Here is a 6,048-nt window from a genome sequence, read left to right as displayed (position 1 = left end):
CACCCTTCCTTGGTAAGGTCAGCCACACTACCACACAGCCACACTGCTTGGCAGCCAGCTGGGAGGTGCACAACATCACAGAAGTGTTAGCTCCACTCCTGATTTCTAGCTACTTTTGATGGAAAATGTGTCAGTAACTCAGAGCTGCTGCTCTGATGTGGGATTTCCAGAGAAATGAGCAGGAGACACATGTGCCCTCCGATTTCTGGCAAATTTTCATACAACATGGGCAGACAATGGGCCTCTAAGTTGTGTGAGTGCAGCTGCATCCCATGAAGTCTCCTGGGGCAGCTGTACTCAGAAGCCTGCAGGATGGTAACCCATCTCTCACCAAGCTGGTGATGATAGGGAGGGGTTGTCAATTTAGTAGTATTCACCATCCTACCACTGATCTGTAACACTAATCGTGGTTTTGGGAAGTGAGAAAGAGACCATGTAATTAATCAGGTAAAGTGGTTGCTTTGGCTGAACTGTTTGGTAAATACCAACAACAGACAAAAGAGCACCCTAAAAATGAATATTAGGTCTGTCCTGTGCTCCTGCCTGAATTTCATACACTCTAGGAAAATCTCACTCATTCCTTCTATTTCAGTTAATGAAAATTTAATTTCAAAGAAAATTGAATGCAATGAAAAGTTATATTTCATTTCAATGATTTTTTAAATTATTATTATAAATAAGCACCTTATAGGGTGCCTGTGTCTTTGTTCCCATGTGGCAGCTGAGGATGACTGCACTGGCTCTGTTAGCATCACTACTGGGAGGACAACTCCAACCACCAGGCTGTCAGAGGCCAGGGCAATGCTGCAAGCAGGCTGTGACTGGCTGCACCACTTCAGTGTTTTGCCCAAGCAGCAGGGAGATTAATAAAGGCAACTACCTCCAACCAGTCATGGAGGCTTCTAAAAGACACTATGATGGTGTGTGTAAAAACCATTATTCTCACCAGTTTCTCCATCTGAAGGTGTCTGAGAACGTACTGGAGTATGTCCCCATCCTGTGAGCAGCCCATTGGAGGTGAGAGCCCAGGCATCCTTCCAGGTGGGGACCTGGTCCCCTTCAGGGATAGTCAGACTCTCTAGACTGGTCAGGATCAGCCCCACCAGGAGCTTGGCAGCAGTGAAATAGCATGGATTAACATGTGCCAACCTTGAGCTGCCTGGCTCTGGTCAGTCTAGTTCACTAGTAGAGTCATTGTTTATAGATCTACCTTTAATTGCACGTGCTTTTTGTTTCATGTGGTGTTATCTATGAATCCTACACAGAATATAATGCTTCTACTTAAAATTAACATTGAGACATTCTAAACTGGACTCTCACTACTGTCACATTAGACTATAGGCATGTGATTAAGTAATTTCTCTTAAATTAGACTTCACAAAAGAAAACTCTAATTGACCTGCTTTTCCTTCTGCTCCATGCTGGTTGCACATTAAAACTCATTACTTCAAACCATCCTGACAGGCATTTGTGCTGATAGTCACAGTCCATTCTAGCCAAGAGTTCTGTACACATCCAAATGTGCATGACTTGTTTCTAGTCTGAACCTGCCTCTATTTAACTTCTAAGTGTTTCTTCGAGTTATGACTTTCTCTGCTATATTAAAAAGCAATTGTTGGAAAGTTTCAATTTTGCAAGAGTGATTTCCTTTTAAAGACCAATGGTTTTCTCTGGACCCTGTAAAGCTTTGCAGATAAATAACCTTGGATTTAAATAAGCGGAACACTGGAAGTCTCTAAAATGGTTCTACATATGGTGAAAACAACCACAGTGTTAGGTCTGTCTGCACCCAGTCTTCATGGGCCTTAAACTGCCCATGACATTTATATTAAAATCTGCAAGTGGATTCTCAGTTGCCATAAAATCAAAATTTAGGGCATGATCCTGCTTTCACTTACACCCATATTGGTTTCTGTAACTCTCTCACTTCCAGCAGAATCTGCTACATGTGGAAATAGGTGTGGAACACACCTGGCAAGTCAGTGGGGTTGTTGATAGTTCCATGGAGTCTAGGGGTAGAAGGAACTGCTAGATCACTTTGTCTGACATTCCTGTTATGGAAATCCATTCAGTTATTCTTGTACTGGGTCAAATAAATTGCACTGAACTAAAATGTAGCTTCCAAAAAAGACACCAGAGGATTTCAAAACATAGGAATATGCACCACTCTCCTTCATCATTCAGATAACAGTTTAAAGAAAGCTTGCTACTAAACTATGCCTTCTGTCTCGCATGAATACATCTACCTTCCTCTTTTAGCTTTTCACTGTTACATGACAAAGAACCTTATTTTCTCTCATTTTCTTACTGAGAAGGTAACTATGCATTGCAAAGTGTTTGCTTCGTGCTTTTCTTATTGATAAGCTCTACACAGTAGCTGATCTGCAGTAAAAGAGCCTGTATAAATCCTTACCTGAGGGATGATGCGAGATAAGAGTCCTCACCTTCACTGAGGGATCACCTCCGCTCCTGTTTTCCTGGCAGCAACCCTGCTGGAGAGGTTGTTTAGGGTAATCCTGCTGTCAGCTACCACTGGCTGCTGGTTTCCACCCAAGAGCAGCCCTGTCCCCTCCACAGCCAGTTCACACGTGCACACAAGAAATGGCTCGGCGGCTGCCTTCAACACAGGTCGCTGAAGGGATCAGTGAAGCACTGCAAACTCTGCTGGTCCAAGGGAGGGAGTAGATTGACATGTGTGTATGTGTGTGGGGTGTATGTTGGAGGCAAGAATTCACATACTTTTAAGGGTGATAGGAAAGAAGAGGTGGGAAAATGCACATGGAGCCATTCCCTCAGGCTAAAAGTGAGTAGTCAATGGTTGCTAAAGAGTGGCTTACATGCCATCAATTCATCCACTAATTTGATCTTCAGTAACCAATTTATTCAACCATAGCCTATGCCAAACTCCCTCAAAAATATATTTTGTCTGACCTCTGTCAAACACACCCACCATCTCAATAGAAAACTAAGTTAGGTTAGTTAATTAAGATTATTCCCCTACAGATGGTGATAATCTATGCCTGTGGACAGCGACAGCCAAGAACTCCCTTTTCCTCACCAACTGTGATTATAAATCACAATTAGAAAGCAGGATTGTTTGATAATGGTAACCATGTAGATGTAACATAACATATAAATGTAGATGTGATATAGTTCTAATGAAATACATCTACATCTGGTTTCCACAGCATTGCGTGGATTGGCATTAATCATATCCTCCTAATTTTAATTCCTTCCTGGTAGGCAAACCTAACTTACCGAACTACTTATCCCACTTGCCCTGACAGCATGATCACACAACATGAGGTATGGCTGAGAAGGAAATAGCTGTGGACATGAGAGACTCACCATTCCTATTATGTCATTTTCTAAAGCAAAATTTTGGTGTGATTTAAGTGTTGCTATTGCTGCGCAAAGATTTGTGTCTCACCAGGCTCTGTCTCTTGATCCCTGTTCAAACCTAAAGAGCATGGGATTAAGCCAATGGGACATTGCGTATTTCCAGAGTAATATACAGTCATCAGTAGAGGAGGCATGCAGTCTACAAATTTAAATTACTAAAAGATGGAATAAAAAAAATTGCTAGTTCATTTGTAACAAATGCTCATTTGAAAAAATTAATTTGTAGCATTTGGTTATTAACCAAACTAAACCAAACAAGCCCATTCTCCTCCTGAAACCTCACTTCAGAAATTATCCTAGAAGTGAAGTCCCCTGTGCAGGACATATGTGTCCCTGAATCAAGACAAGGCAGCCAAGTGTCCGAGGAACCCAGAGACGCTGACAGCAACAGCTCCTCAAGGCACAGTGTTGAGGGTAGCCATGCTGAAGGACAGACTAGGGACACCCATGTTACCACTTAACTCTCTCTTGCCTCTGACAGTGCCAGAGAAAGTCTGATGTCAGGAAATCATGCTTTAGGACTCACACAAACATCAAGGACTTGGTTACGTGTATGATGGTAGCAGACCTTGATGAGGTAGCTCCTTGCCTGGATAACTGACGAACATTTATCATTCTTCATGAACTGCAGTGATAGGACAAGGAGCAATGGGTACAAATTGAAAGGGGAAATTTAAGTTAAGTATTAGAAGGAAATTTTTAACTGTGAGGGTGGTTAGACACTGGAACAGGTTTCCCAGAGAGGTTGTGGGTGTCCCAACCCTGACAGTGTTCAAAGTCAGGTTGAATAAGGCCTTGAGCAACCTGGTCTAGTGGAAGGTGCCCATGGCAATGGGGGGGTGGGACTAGATGATCTTTAAGGTCCATTTCAACCACTTAACCTTCTAGGATTCTATGGTCATATTGTAAGCCTGGCTTACACCACATAATTGGCTAGTAGGAAGGCTGCTGTGGAGAGGGGGTCAAGTAGCCTTCTTGACACCTTCCTGCCCTCTGGCCCTGTTAGGAGCAGACTCTGCAATATGTCCCTTGCCTGATGAGAGAGACTCTGTAACAAAAGATAGTGTGACACAGATCATTTGGACGTGGTTGGAGTATGGGAATGGGGCTGCCTAGGGAGGAAGGCCTGAAAAGGAGGAACGCCTGAAAGCCCTGATAGACTCCATGCTTGCTAAGTCATGCTGTACTTTCAAGGGCACTCTAAACCATCAAAAATCAGATTGTTGCTAAAAGCAGTTGTTTTGCCTTCATCCTGCCCAAGGTACTTCTTACCTTTTTGCTGTTCCCTCTCCCCAGGTAACTAATTTCTAACCTAGGTTAGTTCTTCTGATGTAGGGAAAGGGACAGTGAGGGCAAGGGTGAAACAGCTGCTTTCCCTGCCACATCCAGGTTAAAACTGCTCACAATACTGGCTTAAAGTACCATCAGACTTGTTATTTGAGACAGATGGATCGTTCAAGGATCTCAGCTTTGATGCAACATCCTAAAGCCACTCTCCCCTTGGAGCACACCTGTGCTCTAACCACTTCCACAAGGCAGATTCCCAAAAAATCTCCAGTCTAGGTAACCACCGACTTTAAACCATACATGAGAAGCCCCCAGAGGGCTCCAAAGTTTTCCCACACGGTAAGGTAACGACAGGCGATAACTCGGTGAAGAGTCACCTCCGGATTTCCCAACGGTGTCTGGACACGGCTCCCCTTGTGGGCGCGACGCCTCAAAGCAGCGACCTTTGTGGTCCTTGAGAAAACAGCACGGGGCAATGGGAAGCTGATCCCCGCCATCCTCCCCCGCGGGTCCCCGCCAGGGCACGGCGAGACGCGGCAGCGCCAGCGCGGCCCCGCTCCGGCCCCGCACCCGGCGCTGGCGGATCCCGGACCCCGCGCTGCTCCACTCGCCTCAACAGTGCCACCCAGTGCCTCTGTTGTATCATTTCAAGTGGAAACGGGGGCTCGAAAGCGGGGAAACCTGCCTTTAAGGCAGAAGGGAGTCACAAGGAGCGAAAGCTGCTGGCAAGAAGCAGTGGGGTGTGCTGTGAGCTGCGGGTGCCCCCGGCTACCGGGAACCATCGACAGAAAAGAGTGGACATTTCTGATTTAAAACAGAGCAAGTGAAAAACCCCCAAAACAAAACCCACGCCACAGTTCTCCGGTTTTTAAATGGCCTAACGTGTTTCCCGGCTTGTTTTAACGCGAGAGGCAGGGGTATGAAGGTCAGTGGGAGCTTCCTTGGGTCTTTGCTACAACAAATGTTCCCGTGAGTGAATGGGTAAAGCAGGACTGAAAACTGAAAAGTTCATCCATTCATAGAGGAAATTCCCTTATTAATAAAAACCAGCAGCAGCAATAACTGTCCCAGCCGAATAGTGGCTGTGGGAGGAACGAGTCCCACACCCCAAGCCCAGGGATGCAGGGAGTGGGGAAAGTAGGGGCTTCCCCCCACTGCGGGGCATGAAGAGGAACCAGTTGGTGGCAACATATGTGTATTGCATTTCTCTGCAAAATTTGCAAGTAGCTAATTAAATTTCTGACGCTGAACTGGTCCTTGGCTGAGATCATTTCAATGGGCAGGGTTGGTTGCTTTTTTTTTTCTCCTTACAGGAGTTCCCTCCCCTCCTTCTTCCCATCCTCCGCCTATTAAAACAAC

The sequence above is a fragment of the Neopelma chrysocephalum genome, unplaced genomic scaffold (genome assembly GCF_003984885.1).
Source record: "Neopelma chrysocephalum unplaced genomic scaffold, ASM398488v2 Primary Assembly neopelma1_66, whole genome shotgun sequence".
In the NCBI taxonomy this organism is placed as follows: Eukaryota; Metazoa; Chordata; class Aves; order Passeriformes; family Pipridae; genus Neopelma; species Neopelma chrysocephalum.
The sequence above is the reverse complement of the archived record's forward strand: the minus strand, read 5'-3'. Positions refer to the sequence as shown.